The sequence below is a fragment of the Falco peregrinus genome, chromosome 6, assembly GCF_023634155.1.
Source record: "Falco peregrinus isolate bFalPer1 chromosome 6, bFalPer1.pri, whole genome shotgun sequence".
NCBI classification, from domain to species: Eukaryota; Metazoa; Chordata; class Aves; order Falconiformes; family Falconidae; genus Falco; species Falco peregrinus.
The window spans coordinates 48,307,803-48,323,974 of NC_073726.1; the positions used below are offsets into that span (position 1 = coordinate 48,307,803).

The 16,172-nt window shown below is 39.8% G+C and overlaps 1 long non-coding RNA gene across 1 annotated transcript; it reads left to right on the plus strand.

Annotated features, from left to right (window-relative positions):
• Positions 1-363: 363 nt before the first annotated feature.
• Positions 364-15,431, plus strand: LOC129784690 (uncharacterized). The gene is made up of 3 exons (XR_008747689.1): positions 364-483; positions 2,414-2,530; positions 13,667-15,431. It is a non-coding gene; the product is annotated as an uncharacterized LOC129784690 (long non-coding RNA).
• The last annotated feature ends 741 nt before the right edge of the window (positions 15,432-16,172 follow it).

Genomic DNA, 16,172 nt, shown 5'->3' on the forward strand with positions numbered 1-16,172 from the left:
TGTTTTGGGAGAAGCTAGGGTCTCCACAGCACTCATGGTTGCATCAAACCTTAAGAAAGACCTGAAACGTGTAGATAACTGCACGCCTTAGATGGATGACTGGGCCTAGGCCTGTCATTTATAGGGCTGATATTAAATTATTCTTCAATCTGTACTTGATTTATTTTACAATCTAAGTTGCTAACACTTTCCCCTATTTTCTCTTCCTTGTGGCAGGGACAAGCTGTGGGTCACATCGCAGACTGTCCTGCTGTGCTTCAAAGAATTATGACTGGCGAGGAAGGAAAGACATGCAGGTGCAGTAATCATCAGATTCCATATGTGTCAGATCTGGAGTATGATCACCTCATTAACAATCAGTTGTCCTTTAAGGAGCAGATTATAGTGGTCTGTGTCTCATCTTCACAAACAAGGATCCTAATGAAGACAAGATAGAGCAGCTGTATAAAAGAGAGAATCAGCAGAAGTATGCCTTGTGCTCAGGTGGGTTTACATCAGACAGTAGATAGTTTTTCCAACACTATCAGCTAAGTTGAAAACTTTGAAGAGTCTTTTTGGAATAATTTTCTGTTTATCTGGTTGCTAAAATACCTGAAAAGTTGTCTCACCAGAAACGGCTAACTGATACAACTTCAAATGTGCATTCTACAGGGAATTTAATATTAAAAAAAAAAATACTTCCAAAGTAGGAAAAAAGTTTAGAAATGCAGGGTTTCCTACCAAAAAAGGCCATTTAAAAAAAAACTGTTTCTGAAAACAAAATATTACTTGAATCTGTATCTTTGAAGATGGAGAAAATCACTATTCCCAACTTAAAGGAATTCCTCACATCATTCTTTTTTTCTGGAACAGCTGAGGGAGTAACCCTGAATAATCCCTTGATGTAGACCAGGGACCTCAAATGTTGATTGAAAATCCCTAGAACTGAGTCTGGGGGGCTTTCTAGCTCTGTGGCAGAGTGCCAGAAAACCTTGGGGGTGGTGATGGTGGGTGGCTACTGCGGCATAGCCAGCTCGGAGGATTAGTAACCACAACAGTATTTTGCATCATTTGAGCAGAAACCTGTGATTTGGTAGCAGTGTGACAAAATATCTTTTTTTGAAACATTTTGGTTTCCAGGAATCAGCACTTTCTAATAAAAATGAATTTTAAAAATTCTACACAGAAGCATGCTGCTAGAACATTTCAAACCAGCTCATTTTCCTTTACAGTATAAACGTACTGAGTAGTGATTTAATACAAGACTCTGTTCTTACATTCCCATGGCCAAATACTAAGGAAACATGCAGCACAGAGTATCTTTGTGTAAGTGTAGTTAGAAGGACTGGAAATATGAGTAAGTCAAAGTTCAGAAGGGCAAAAAAGCAAAAGTAGGCAATATGAGAAATACTTTAAAACAAGGGATGTTTTTTTTTTTGTTTCAATGTCCCCCTGACATTGTCTATTCTCATAATTACCTGAAAAATTCTCAATAAAGCTAACAGTGGAAGTGGTAGTAGAGACTCAACAGGCATTTTTATCATCTTGACATAGTGGGCACAACAGTGAACACCAGCGACTGCTGTATTCAAAATCTTCCCCTTGTCACTAGACATTTGTGGAGCTGCACTGAAATTAAAATGTTAAGAGGATTTGAGTCTGCGTAGATGCAGGTCCAGTACAAATTAAGGCATTAAAATTACTTCTTTCACTCTGTCTTATTTGTCCATTCCTTGAGAAGCTGGTCACACAGCAACTATAATTTCTGATTTGCATTTGAAAAAGTTAGCATAGAAGGGGTCAAATTCTGGCCTTCATGAAGTCTTTGGGAAAACTCCCATGCATTTCAGCACCAGCAGGATTTTTAGTCCAAGAAGCAAAGACTAAATCTGAATTAAATAGCTAAATTTATATAAAGAGAAGAGGAAGAAAGTAAGGGTGTTTCCAGATCTAAATTTTCATGTTGTTGTTTCCTCCTGGAAGCCTGCCGCAAAAGCCTATTGGGAAATCGGTGGGAAAAAGACTTGTGTCTTGCCTCCTTGTCTCATAGTGTAGTCCTGTAGTTGGCCCCTGTCCACTAACAGCAGGAGCACAAGACTTCTGGAAGCCAGGATTCCAGAGGATTATGGAATCCATAAGGAGGTTGCACAATGACTAGCTACCACCTCTGTTCTTGCAACTATGAAGTTTAGTTTTATAAGTCAGAGGAGATGTTTCTTTTAAGAAGAGAGAAATACACTCACAAAGAACCTGAGAAATTTAGAAGCCTCTGTCATCAAACTTGGAGTCTAAAGAACCACTGCTACCTGGTCTGAAAGAGAAAGGTAATTCAGCTGAGTTCATAAGGACTTATTTAGAAGGAATGTTACTAGCTTAATTGTTCAGGAAAAATTTACTGCTTAATTATAGAATTGTGTTTCCCTTGTTATTTCAGGGTTCTCTGGATTCCTTTCGTCTCCTCAAATATGGTATCACTCCTGCAGATGCATTTACAGATTGTAAGGGTTCCTTATTGGAAACAAGACATAGGGTAGCTCCTGGCATGTTTTTGGTATGTTAAAACTATTACAGTCAATTATTTAAAACTTTTAATGCTATTACTGTGATCTGGTTACAAAGAGTGACTTTGGGATTGTCACATGTCATGAGTATTCGGGCCGTCAGGAGAGTGGAGTGCTAATATTCCTTCTTCAGGAGTACTGACTTGTCCCAGCAGCCCCAACTCCTCTTTGTCTATTAGCAGTTCAGGATTTACAATGCATCAGGTCATTCTCATTCTACCCGCAAGGGGCAAGAAGCCACAGCATTAGAAAGGGAACATGATTTCTTCCTTTAGACTCTGTGGGTTAGATCTAGCCATCTATATGCACTTAACCCCATTTCTGCTTCATCTGTGGCAAAAAATCTTGAAGCACATCACACAACAGCATGTTCTGGTCTTTAAAAAAAGAAAACACTTCCGTTTTCCAACATTCTAGAAGTACTTTTTGCAAATTAGGAAAAGGTTTTAAGAACTTTAAGGTCAGTTAGGAACCTTAAAAGGTCAGTTAGAACCTTACAAGGTCAGTTAGGAACGAGCTATTCCTGCAGAAAGAAAAACTTGTCTACATGACGCCTGTCTGTGATCAACTTCTCTGTCCACTGGGTGACACCAGCAGACTATCTGACATTGCTCAGCTGTGTATAGTACCACAGAACACATGTCTGAAGATTAAATTCTTAACTACACAGCTTCTTTTTTCCTGGTAATATTAATATTTCTTTCCTCTCTGGTGGCAAAGTGATATAAATAAATAGGAAAAACACAATGCAGAAAAAACCAAACTTCTCCCAAACCTCTTACATGTAGTTTACAAAGTGAAGAAGACAAAGCGGAAAATACTCTGTAAAATACAAAATGAACTGAGAGCCTGTTGCAGAAAAAAGATGATGATGACACACTTTAGTATGAATGACCCACAGCTGAAAAAAATGATTGTTAACAGTTCTGAGGAACACAGGTAACCAATTACAGAGGTGCAGTTTGATTCTGCTCCATGTTACCTTTTTGCATTCCCATATGCAAATGACTTATTTTTGAAAGAAAAATCAGCATAACAAGAAATTTTTGTGGCTGATGAACTGATTCATTCTTAGAACAGCTCATAAACTACTTCTGTTTTGAAAATAATTTGAAGACATTCTATGGTGTATGTATGTGCAGCATTTTGGTTTGTTTTGGTTTTGTTTTTTTTTTACTTTACCTGTAATTCGCTGCTATAATGATAAGCCACCAGTACAAGCTCAGTTTCAGTCAGTACCTACATACAGATGGAAATAAAAGATGCATGAGGAGTAAAACCTGAAACCTAATTAGCCTGTCAGCATGGTCTTAATTACTGTTTGTAAAAACTGAATAGTTCTTTTGCTTGAACAAGAAACTAACCATTGCTTAAGGAAGAATGGAGTTTGTTTTAAGAAGGAATGTGTTAATAGTCCTTGCTATCAGTACTCCTAATGACTTTCAGATGGTAAATAATCAGTCCAAGCAAACAAAAAGTCATAGAATCCTAGAACCGTATTTCACCTGGTTACAACCCCTAAAGCCTTTCAAATGATACAGTGAGCATTCTATACAGATGAAGCCACCTTTGCTGTTCACAGGGAGCTATTCGCCCCATCCTCAAGCAGATCCCAGACATACTCAGATGTTACCATGCTCAGCCAGAACAGCTCTATCTACCAAAAGCAGTAGCAATTCAGAACTGTTTCGCAGGACTGGCTTTGAAGAGCAAGACTTCACCAGAGCTGTACTGCAGGATACAAACATTCTCTGTGGACCAGGGGGCACTAAGGAAACATGCCAGAGGTAGCAGCTCCAGCTCTCATGTTATCTTCGCACAGCAGTGACTTGCAAAGACCAGGAGAAAAGTGAGAAGCTGTCAAATGCAACTCTACCAGAAGTCACAAATTGGAAAGGACCACAGTCACTTCCAGAGCAGCTCAAAAGCAAAATAATGAATAATATTCAGAAATTCTGGAACCTAAAATAGGCTACGGTGCTTTTCTGTTGGACAACAGCATGACCTCTGCTGAGGAACTGGGACTAGCCTGAGTGCACTTTAGAAGTAATAATCACTAAGAATGAAGTCACTACATCTAGGGTAGAATAGAACTGTCCTTTTTTTTTTTTGCAGTTCTGAAAAATCAGTCATGTGTCAGAGATGACAAAATTCCAGGTCATGCTTGATTGTCTGGAATGCTCAAAGCTGATCAGAGAGAGCTCCAAAGGATTGTGCAATGCTCAGTAACTAATGATCAGTTGGTGTGTGAAATTCACTGTCAGTAACTGCAGAGTAATTTACATGGAGGAAAAGCATGGTAATTATTTATATAGCTGCAAAGATGGACACAATAGTTCTTAACACTGAAGAGATCAAAGACTCGTTCACTGACATGTTCCTGAAAACATCTGATAAGTGCTCTGCCACAGTCATAATGTAAACAGAATGTTAATTAAAGGGTAGATAAAACATTCTTGAGATTCTGGTATACAGCACATGACTGCCTTCACTACATCTCAAAAAAGGGTGTAGTATGGCATGGCTGTTTGTATAAGGAAGGACCAAATAGGGCAGCTTACAGAAGAGGCTAAGATGAGTATGAGAAAGCTTTATAAAGCAAAAGTGGTGTGGCAAAAGAATAAGAAATAATTATTCATTGTTCCTTAAAACACAGAAATTATCAGACACCAATGAAGAGATAAGCATGGGATTTAAAACTAAAGGAAGTTCTTTTTCTCACAGCACATCATTAAATTGTGGAACTTTTTGCCACAGGATGTTGTGGAAGCCAAAAGCATAAGTGTGTTCAAAATGGAATTAGATACATTCCTGAAGGTTAGCTCCACTGGCAGCTATCAAACATGGTGGCCCAGACACAGCTTTTGGTTGAGGAAATCCCTGAATTGTTAACTGCTTATGGCTGATAACAGGTCACAAAGAACAGGATTTTCTTATAAAAGCTCTTCCACTCCTCCCCCAGCTACCAACCACTCACAGGGACAGGACACTGGATGGGTTAGATGAGCCTTTGGTATAATCTTGCACAGCTGCTTTTACACCAGTATGTGCAAGGTTATTGCTTTAATTGGGGTAAAACTTTAATAAAAGGATTAGGGGGGAAAACGCACAGAGGTCATGAGAAGAATGTTCTTTGCCTCTGAAATCATGCTCAGTGACATATATCAAACAATGCTGTATATATTTTCATTTGTAAAGGGTCAATAATGCACATTTAATGTTCCCAGGAAGGGAAGGTCTCTCTCAAACTGTGTAAAAGTAGGATTAAAAATTTACTTAATTTTACTTGCTTTCTTCTTGAGGCAGATAACTAATTTCCTCTGTTCCTTGGGAATTTCCTCAGATGATCAGGAAAAAAACTTCAAAATAAAACGCAATTGTCCTCTGTGCCTAATGACTCAAAAGGCTACCCTTAGTACACTTAGAAGGACAGAGTCCATCCTTAATTTCCTACTAAAATAACTATTGTTCAGCTAAATAAATATAAGTGAGTTTAGGAGAGGGAATTTGTGGCTTCAAAGGCAAGAAGGAAATGTTGTATGATATTAAACATTTGCTTTTAGACAGCTTTCTATATAGCCTTTTAGATGCCTCAAGGAAATGGTTTTACAGAAGCGTTACAATAATGCAGTTGCTCCCAGGGGCAGTTGCTTCTCTCTGATCGTGGCATGCACTTCCTGCCATATGGACAATCCCACTCTCCCCCTGCCCCCCATTGAAAGATCTTCAGCCAGGACTTAATTTTTGTGCCTTCAAAATGTTAGGGAGCTGTGTGCTTGAGGGGCAGGAGGCAGAAGGGAACCAAAGTTTTCATTTTATTTACAAGAAGTGGCTTTTCAAAAGCATTGTTTGTGCTGAGTTAAAAAAACCCAACAACTAAACACCAAACATTCCTGCTGTTTTCTTTCCCATAGTATTTCCATTCCTCTTTTTTCTAAAGTAGATACCTTTTCTGTGTAATTTACAAACTTAAAATCATACATGATATGTGAAGAAATTACTGGGACAACAAACATAAAGCTAACAATAACAAAGCATGGTGTGCTTGCATACATAGGCAAACACACACTGCTGTTGCAGGTTAAGAATGAACTTAAGCCGATGTAATTGCTTTAATCCATCAGTGCTGTACTACACGGAATGGTGGTTAAATACGGTGAAAGCTAGCTGAGGGGAAGTGGCATCGAATAATTAGATTTCTAGATTTATAATCATCTCTGGATGTCACTGACTGAGGGCTAGCAGCATAATTCTTAAAGATTGCATTTCCCAGTTTCTGGAGCATGTCAGACTGACACTGTGATGCAATGGAGAGGAGAAGGCAACTTAAGGTCAAAACCAGATCCATGGGTCTGGAAATGTGTTCCTGCCCCGAAGACTGCAACATGAGCTGTGAAAGTTCCTTATGTTTACTTAGCTCTCACTTGCGGTGCGGCTATGCAGTAACAGATGGAAAGCAGCAGCTTTAGACTTCAATCCATTAGTCCAGATCCTCTGTTTATCCCAAACCACAAAGGTAACAGGCCTCTCCAGCAAGCAGCAGTGTACCCAGTTTGTGCCACTGGTGGTAACCTGCTAAGTGTGAAACAAGAAGTTTCCCAAATGCGTAAGGAAGATAGAAGAGGAAAAATAAAAAGGGAAACAAAGCAGGAAGGGGAGAAAGCTTACCCTCATCAACACCTGCTGCGTTTGCCATTAGTGGTGAAATTCATACACACCTGTAAGACATCTGTGGAGAAATCAGCCATCCAAGCATAGATGCAAGGCCTAGGACGAAGAGCAGGAGAATCCATGGTTTTTTTCCTCCCAAGATGGGAATATGTACAAGACTTCCAGAAAAGGCCAGGTGAAACCACAGCCTGACTTTAACCTAACCCAAACCTTCCCATCCCCAACCAGTGTTCTGGCATGGAGGTTTGAGATGGGAAACATAACACAGTTAATTAAATCCACTAGTGACTTTCTTATTGCCGTTCCTACAGGCTGAAAATATTGAGACAGCCTAGCCATAAGGGGCAGTACACATTTATAACTGGTTGTACAAGCCAAGCTAAACTATCAGTATAAGAAACTTGACAGATGAGGTTTTCATGATTCTTCTCCCTTGAAAAATAGAGTACTGTCCTGGAAAAGGTGAGGGAAAATCACGACAGTCCATTTCATTCCAGATGATCTCCAAAACTTTTTAATGGAATGCTAGGTTCTATAATTGCATTTGCCTTGCAGCCTTGCCAGCTTCTTCAGTGCACTCACTGCAATACAGGCTGAATGCTTTGAGCTGATTGTGCAGCTCATCAATAGCATGGAAGGATTTCATGCAATTGAGGCCATTCAGTGAGTCTGGACTTCTCTGGATTCAAGAGCTGATGGCAGTCTTCTCGGAATATAATTCAAAATTGTTTCTGCCATTTTCTGCCGCAGATAATCAAGATTACAATGTTTTTTAGTAATTCTTCTCCAGTAAAAATAACGCTTATGACATAAGCCCAGGATGTGCGATCCCCTATTTGTACACAGAACCCAACAACACACCCAGCAACTGTTTGTACAGTCTTCTGTTTCACAAAACCTATTCTGGAAAGGCCATTGTCAGGGACTTACAGGATAATCAGTCTCTATGCTTCTTCTACTCTTAAACTTCTTTGACTAAATAAGAACACCAGTTTGCTCATTGTGTGCTGATAACGTACATGTTTGCTTATTAACCATTAGATTATTCATTATCTCATTCCAAATTGTTCAGCCAAGCAGCTGTCAAACAGTAACAAAGTTTTGTTACTGTCATCCTACTGAACTTCTGTTTTCAGTTAGGTCTCTAGTTTGGCAGATCTTCTGCAATGACGGTTCTTTATTTCCTCCATAGTCTAGACCAGGGGTCCTCAAACTACGGCCCCCCAGGGTCCTCAATCCGGCCCCCGGTATTTACAGACACCCCCACCCCCCCCCGCCGGGGGTTGAGGGGGGGGAACCAAGCAGCCGCAGGTGACTGCCTGCCACTGCATCCGCGCGCCGGGCCCCTGGTTAAAAAGTTTGAGGACCCCTGGTCTAGAAACAACCTCAAGAGGCCACCTAGCCTTGCCATTTTCACCAGTACAAAATTAACTATATCAGTGCTATTACGGAGACAAGAGATGGTACGGTCCTGACAGAGCTGTACACACCTACAAAACAGACCTTTAGTCTTGAATTGGTTTTCTAAAGTCTTTCACAGCCCCCAAAGGGAAACGGGCACTTCCGTACTGTAGTTAATCTCCTTCCAGTGTAGAACGGAAGCGGGTCAAATGAATCACATGCTGGAAATGCATTTTTCTCCTCCATGGGATTCAGCCGTAGGTGAGGTGAATTCCACTCTTGCTGTTTAACCTGTTCATAAAGACTCAGTGACAGAGAAGCCACAATATACTTACAAAAATACTTCTGAATGCTTTTATACTGATATTGCTTGACATCTTTTTCTATTTAATTTTGTCTTCCTGTCGTTAAAGCCCATTATTTCTTGCTCTTTTTATCATAGACATGGAAAAGAGATTGTTCTCTTCCTTTCTGTAGCAGGTTATATTTTTGTGTCCTTTCTGTCTCCTATAACTATACTCCCATAGTCAGTTTTCATGTCTGTATATCAAACAAACAGATGTTATGCAACCTTTCTTGATAGTTCATATTTTCTGGACCTCTAGTCATTCCCCTCGCTTTCCTGAAGATTCTTTCTGGTTGATATGCATTTGGCCACTTCAGCACTGCTGAGCTTACAGGTTATATTTTGTATTTCACAGGTTGATTCCTATTTGCACACCCCACAACGATTAAAAGTTATATGTCATCATCAGCCCAGATAATCTGTAACATGAAAAGGACAGCTCAACTATCTTGTTTGTACATTACCAGCCCAAGAAGGGTGGTACTACAAAACCCAAACAGATAACAAAGCTTTCATTGAATGTATTTCAATGCTGGTGATTAAATCTAAATGAACTTTAGCATGGGCAAATCTTTTTTTACTTGAACATCTGAATGCACATGCATGTATATACATGAATTTGTCAAGTTGCTTCTCTAAGGGGCAATCTGAATGAACAGAGTTGTTTCTGTAATACGAACGTGTGAAGTTTGCTAATCTGCATGAAATATTCCTCGACAGAAGGAAGAAGGAAATTAACCTTGAGAATGACCGTCTCAGTCAAAAAAGCCAGGGAAAGAGAACTTGTGGTAACTTTAAGACAGCCACATTTTACTCCTTCCGTCAGCTAGAAAGATGTTGAAGGGCACATAAGGGGAAAAGTATGGGCTGAACTCCCAAAACCTCTACTGTGGATTGCTTAATGTCTGTGTTTAATATCTAAAATTTCCCTTTCTCCCAAAGGTTAAAAGGAATCAGGACAGAGATATATATGCTTATAAAACCAACCTACCATGGCCAATAATAAAACATCTTTTATTTTGGCTTTTTTTAATGTTCTGACATATTATTGCTCTGAAGTTCAAAATTTCTTTAGTATTAAAGTTCATCTTTGACCTTTTGCCTTTTTATGTGGAAGAATTAGTCAAGGAGGAAAAAAACCATTCCTCTTTGCCCTGGCTTGCTTATTATGACTCCCTCAAGAATTTCAGTCTGAGGCCATTTGCCAGAACTATGTTTAGCTCTGAGAGGAGAAGGAACCTCCCCCTACTCTGAAATGCTGCCATCCAAGTTTATCTCTTGGCTTTCACTAAAGTCTTGGGTTTTAAAACACTCTGGATTAAATTTGCCCCAGTAAGGGGTAAAAGAGTTTTGCTACACCTGTTTGTGTCCACTGAGAAAAGTTGACCTTCAGAGCTACTTGCTAATGAACCTTCTTATTCTATAAAATCCTTGTGTTTTAGGAGTGAACCAAGCCAGAAAGATACCTTGTAGAAGATAAAATTCTTACTCATGCCATAAAATGCCAGCCTGTGTAAGTCACATGCTACAGAAGGCCATAATGAGAGTGACAGGAATTTGAAAACCATTGGAAAACTTTGACTGGTAACATTTATGTATTATGCAAGCAAGCAAAGCTTCAAGCATACTTGAATTTTATGCTTGAAGGCACAAATTGATTGCTTGTGGTGGAAGGAATAATGAAATTCCTCCATGTCATAACATCACAGAATCAGCCAGGTGAATTGTAATGGAAAGGGCTACATTCCTCTGACAGCGATGGTGATTGCCAGAGGCAGCCTTCTCATTTATTTTCACTTAGCAAAGTTGCAATGTATTGTGTATTCATGCATCAGATCATCTTTGGAATACATTTATCTACCCCTTCTATCAGCCTCTTCATTTTGTACAATTATAGAACACATACGTATCAGAGAACAGGGGTGCTATTTGCAAGGCATTCTGTGCGCAACCCTGCAGTGGCAAAAGGTTCCTTCCCTATCTGCTTGTTACAGTTTTCATCACTAGCCACACTGAAACAGATTCAGAGCTCTGAATGAAATAACAGAACCGGTACACACCACACCACATTTTGGCAGAATGAACGATAATGCCAGTGGTTAGACAAAGCCAAAGTGTTGTGCGTTGCTTCCTCATTCATGTGGCCATGAAAGGCAATTAAATGGACAACACAACATCTAAGGGTTTGCAGCAGCAAGCAGCAGCTAGTTCTGATTATCTGTATCAGGAACCTGAAGGCCAGAACAGACCAGGGAGTGGTGACCAAACCAGAGCACAAATCCCTGGCATATGGCTGCAGGTGGCTGCAGGTTTCTTCTCTTGCTCTCTGTGCTCCCACCATAGGCAAGGAAAGAACATGCACAACTGAGGGAGAATGATAACAGAGATACAGAGGAAAAGTATGAGAGACTGGATGTCAGATCAGGATGGTCTGTGTAAGGAGAAATGCAATAGGGAAGCGGAGGTAAGACCAGTTGTGGGAAGCAAGAGGAGGTACTGATTACAAAAAAAGTAAGAAGCAGGGAAAGAAACATACATACATGTAAAGTATGAGGAAGAAACTGAAATGAGAATAGGAAAATGAAGAGAGAGTCAGGAAAGTCTGGGCAAATAAGAAAGAGTTTGCCTCAAGGGGAAAGCACACAGACATGAAGGGGTACATATAGCCAGAGAATCAGTAGCTGAGGCCAAATGTTACTGTCATTTCCACCTGCTGATGTACACTCAAAACTGTACCCCAAGGGAGCTTACAGGAGTCCCTTTGGTGAGATGCTGACGCTGCTCACAACACTGGATTTAAGCAAGGGAGCAGAGAAATGAGGACCTGTGTCACAGTGTAACTGTATTATACTGCTTATCACTTCCAAATCTGCACGGTTGCGAGTGCTCCTCTCACTCAGGTTAACAGACCTCTTCATAATAATGAGACAAGCTACTTGACTGAAAGCAAAATGTTTCAGAGCTGCGTACAACAGTGCTGTCATAATAACTTTTGCCTATAAAACTGAAAAATGCATGATGTAAAATGGTTTTTCCCTCTCAATTTCCCACAAGTAAAGGCAGTGTTCTACATCATGTTCATTACTGGCTATATTACAGATGAGTACGTACTGGTGTGAGCATACGATGAAAACAGTTCAGTGGTCCTCTGGATCTTCTCATAGCCAATACAACCATTGTTACTTGGATGTGTGTTATCCTGAAGTATTCAAAGAGTCTTGGAGTCCTGCATGCTGAGAACGAAATAAGCCAGATGCTTCCAGTTGTGTAACACTGGGGACATCCCACAACACCAGCAGCTTTAGATAGTCCATCAGCTTAAATGATTCTTATAAATTCAATGAAGCCGATCTGCACTTACACAAAGGCTCCTGTGCATTGCCAGAACGACACAGGCTTTCACATCAGTGAGAATCTGGCCCAGCTACGTTACTGCTTCTTTACTGACCGAGAAAAGGCTGATGCTCTCGCCTTCATTCTTTTTATATCTACTATTTCAACAGTCTTTTTTTTAAGTCCTAATTTGGAGATTATCCATATGTTGTATCTTAGTGGAACTGTCTTTGCAACATGTGGAAGAAGTATTTATCTTTTCTTGAACTTCCTGTGGTAATTTTGAGTCTGGGGACATTAAATCCAAAAGGCCCAACTCAACAAGCCAATCCAAACCAAACTGAAATAGTGTAACAATCCAGAAGGCTTCCCCCTTTCATTTCTTGAGATCTCAGTACAAAATGCATCATCTACCTTGTTTAAGAATTCTAAGTTCTAGCACAAAACAGAATTTGGCTTTTAACTCATCTGTTTTGTTGAGGATGTCATAAGATAATAATCTACAAATGCCAGTTTTGGGAAACATGCAAATGATTGAGACGCCGTGAAATATACTTCAGAATCAAAAGCATGATTGAAACAGTGGAAATAGAGCTGGAAAATGTTTCTGGATCTTTCTGAACAGTTCTGAATTAGCTTTAGTCTCCTGGTTTACTTTTCCAGGGAGAGAAAATTGCTAAAGTTTCAGATTTTGCCCGTATTTTGAATCCATATGGCTTTGAATGTCAGGCCTAGTTAATTCCTATAGATTTACAATCACTTGTTAAATGGCCTTGGTCACCCTTCTTCTCTGGAAGACCATTTCCAATGAAATACAGTATTTAAACAGGAAAGGTCACTGCTACTTACAAAAGTTTAGAAGTACGAGATTCTACTTCTACCCATTAGAAAAAAAAAAAAAAAAAGAATAATATTTAGTTAACATATGCAACCCCCCCCCCCCCCCAATAAACAGCTGTTTTTTCCTATGCCTAACATATCTGTCTGTGTTCATCTTCAAATATGTCATATTATGCCACACCTAAACTGAAATATTACTGGGACGGATGGTAGTGGGTTTTGGTAGCCCATGAAGCAACATGATAAATGTTGTTCTATGTGCTCCAGTATGCGGTGTTTCACAGTCTTGGAGGGACTAGAAAAAACAGGAGTTCTATTTTTTGATTTCTTAACTATATTAATATTATGTAAATATTTATATATATAAAAATAAAATAAATAAAATATTTTACATAACGAAGTCATGAAGCTGTAAGCCATAACAAAGTTGTAAGTCAGGCTACCCAACAACCTTTGTTTCTCAGCCTATCATCATCATTCAGAATAATGGTTGCTCTTGCCAATTCTACGTTTTTTTTGTTCTCTTCTTTGGCAGATGTACGTTCAAGGAAAGCTACTCTTTGCCAACTGTATTTTCAATGGGTACAGCAAGTCAACTAAAGACCTTCAAAAACAGCCAAGATGAGGATTGATTATCACATGGGTTAGTGTTTTCCGAGCGATTTCAAGTTCAGGTATTTCTATCATGATGGTTTTTAATGACTTTATCCTGAGACCTTTGGCTTCTTTGTTCAGTTTCTTAAATGTAAAGCACCGTGACTCTGAGCAGCAAGTACAGCAGTCTCAATATCAATGCATTTGCACCTTTTCTGTGTGTTTACAAGTTCTCCATCTCGTATATTCCTCTCTGTCCCATTCAACAGTTAGGGCTGTCTAACCCTAACCGCTGAGCTACAGAATCTTTACTGGCAGTTACTGGCAAGGAGGAAATGAGAAAACAGATGAAGGTCCTGGACTCATCCCCCATTTCTTTTCTGTATGTCTGAATAACACATTTTATGGGCTGTTATATTTACATTTTGGCACTATCCATAAAAATTTAATTGCAATTAAAGGACCAATTACTTTAGTCAGGTGTCTTCTGGCAGCTAGCTGCTTCATTTAATTAAAAGTAGCAGGGAAGCTTTAGAAGCATAACCTGGAGAAAAAGCAGCAGATGGTCCACTACTTCACAGCTGCACACCGAGCATACAGCTCATGGAGGGAGCGTTCCCAGGAGTTAAAGCATATGCTGCAACAGTCAGCTCTCTTATAGAAGTTTCCAGAGCAGAAACAATGACAGGCAGAAAGCGGAAATAATTGCAACTTTTGCAATTTATTTATTACATAGCGTTTGGGAACCATATCATTACTTTTAATTTAGTGGTGCTGCAAACCAGTAATCCAACCGGAACTTCAGAGTGCCTGGTATGAATGCAAAGGCCACCGCATTCCACTACTGATTTAACCAATAAATTCTGCAGGGTGTGATGATGATGATGATCTATTAAATGAGTGCTAATAGCTGGGAAGCAGTTATTAGCAGTGACAACAAAGAACACAGGATATAACCCAAAATGAAGTGTGCAGTCTTTTGCCGAGCTGCTCTTAGCCAGCTCTGACAGGTCACGGAAAGTTTGTTCCTGTCTTGTCTTTTTCGGTTTAACAAAACAATGTATTTCATTTATATTGAAGCGCAGAAACCAGCACATATTATAGCTGCAGTCCATTCTTCTCTGAAGGAAGCTTCACATGTGTACACAGAACAATTACTGGAGTAGTAGAGAAGTTAGGGATTAAGTATGACAGGTAATTAACAGTAGCATTTTCAAAAGTATTAATTACCGGCCTACCGTGTTTTCCCTCAGTCAGTGGCAAGCTTTCTTGATTGCAGTCAGGACAGATTAGTTTTAGGCTGGGTGTTTTTGCAAATGCTTCTCTGAGTGACTGGGAAGGCTGCACTGGCCTGTGGAATTCCCTGTGCTGGTTCTTCTCTACACCAGAATTTTCCTAAATATCTCCCACTGTGGCATCATCCCTAAATGCAACTTTAGAAGTAAATGTATGCAGTCGCACAGAGGGTGTTTGCCTAACCTACGTCTAAGTATAACTGATGCCACATGTGGTCAGAGCCAGCATGGTTATTCTGCATCTGTGTTTCTTCCCCTTGCTACCACAGCACCACGACAAGAAATCCTTAAATGGGACACTCCACAGGGTTCTTTCATGCACAGGCTGTGAGCACACAAGCAGATGCAGCTGGGGGCACAAAAACAGTCTTAATGAAGGAGAGGGTGATGAAGAGTCTGAGAGACAACCAAGGCTAGGTGACATAGCTATTTCCATATACGCTACTATAATTATATAGGTGGTGCTAAAGATGTGATTAATTTAATCCTTAAGTAAGTGTCTAATTATAGATGAAACAGTAAGTTCTCCAAGACCTGATGCTCCTGGTATTTTCCCTCTTGCCAGCGTATCTCCCACCCTCGAAAATTGCCAAATACTCAACACATATGTGCATGTGCATGTTCTGTTCTTTTTCTTTATTTCAATACTTCGGGTCCACTGTAATTGACCTCTGAACTCTTTCCTCCTGGATACCATGCCGCGGAACAGGTACTATTAAGAGTACACCTGGAGGCCAAGGAAGATCCTGCACTGCTAAAAAGGAATTAGCATCAGTGAAACACTGAAAATCTTGCTTTTCATTGGGAGGGTAAAAGAAGCACTATCATTGCTCTATCTGTTCACGAAATTATTTCTTGGGAGATGGCATTTTCTTGTTTGTAAATCAGGTGTTTCTCTAATGGAAATAAGCAAGCAGATCTTACCCTGCGTTCATTTTTTCCTCTTCATCTACCTGGAAGATGAGTTAAGCATGGAGACAGCAAAGAGAATTGACTGACTTAAGTTGAAGGCCACATTTCTAGAAGAAATATGCCCTTAGATTGCTCTTTCAAATCTCTCCTCAAAACTTGATTCACTCAGGAAGACCACCGGTGTCTTAGCATATGTCAGCAGAAACAACCATCCACGAGACTTATGGGCTTCATCTCTCA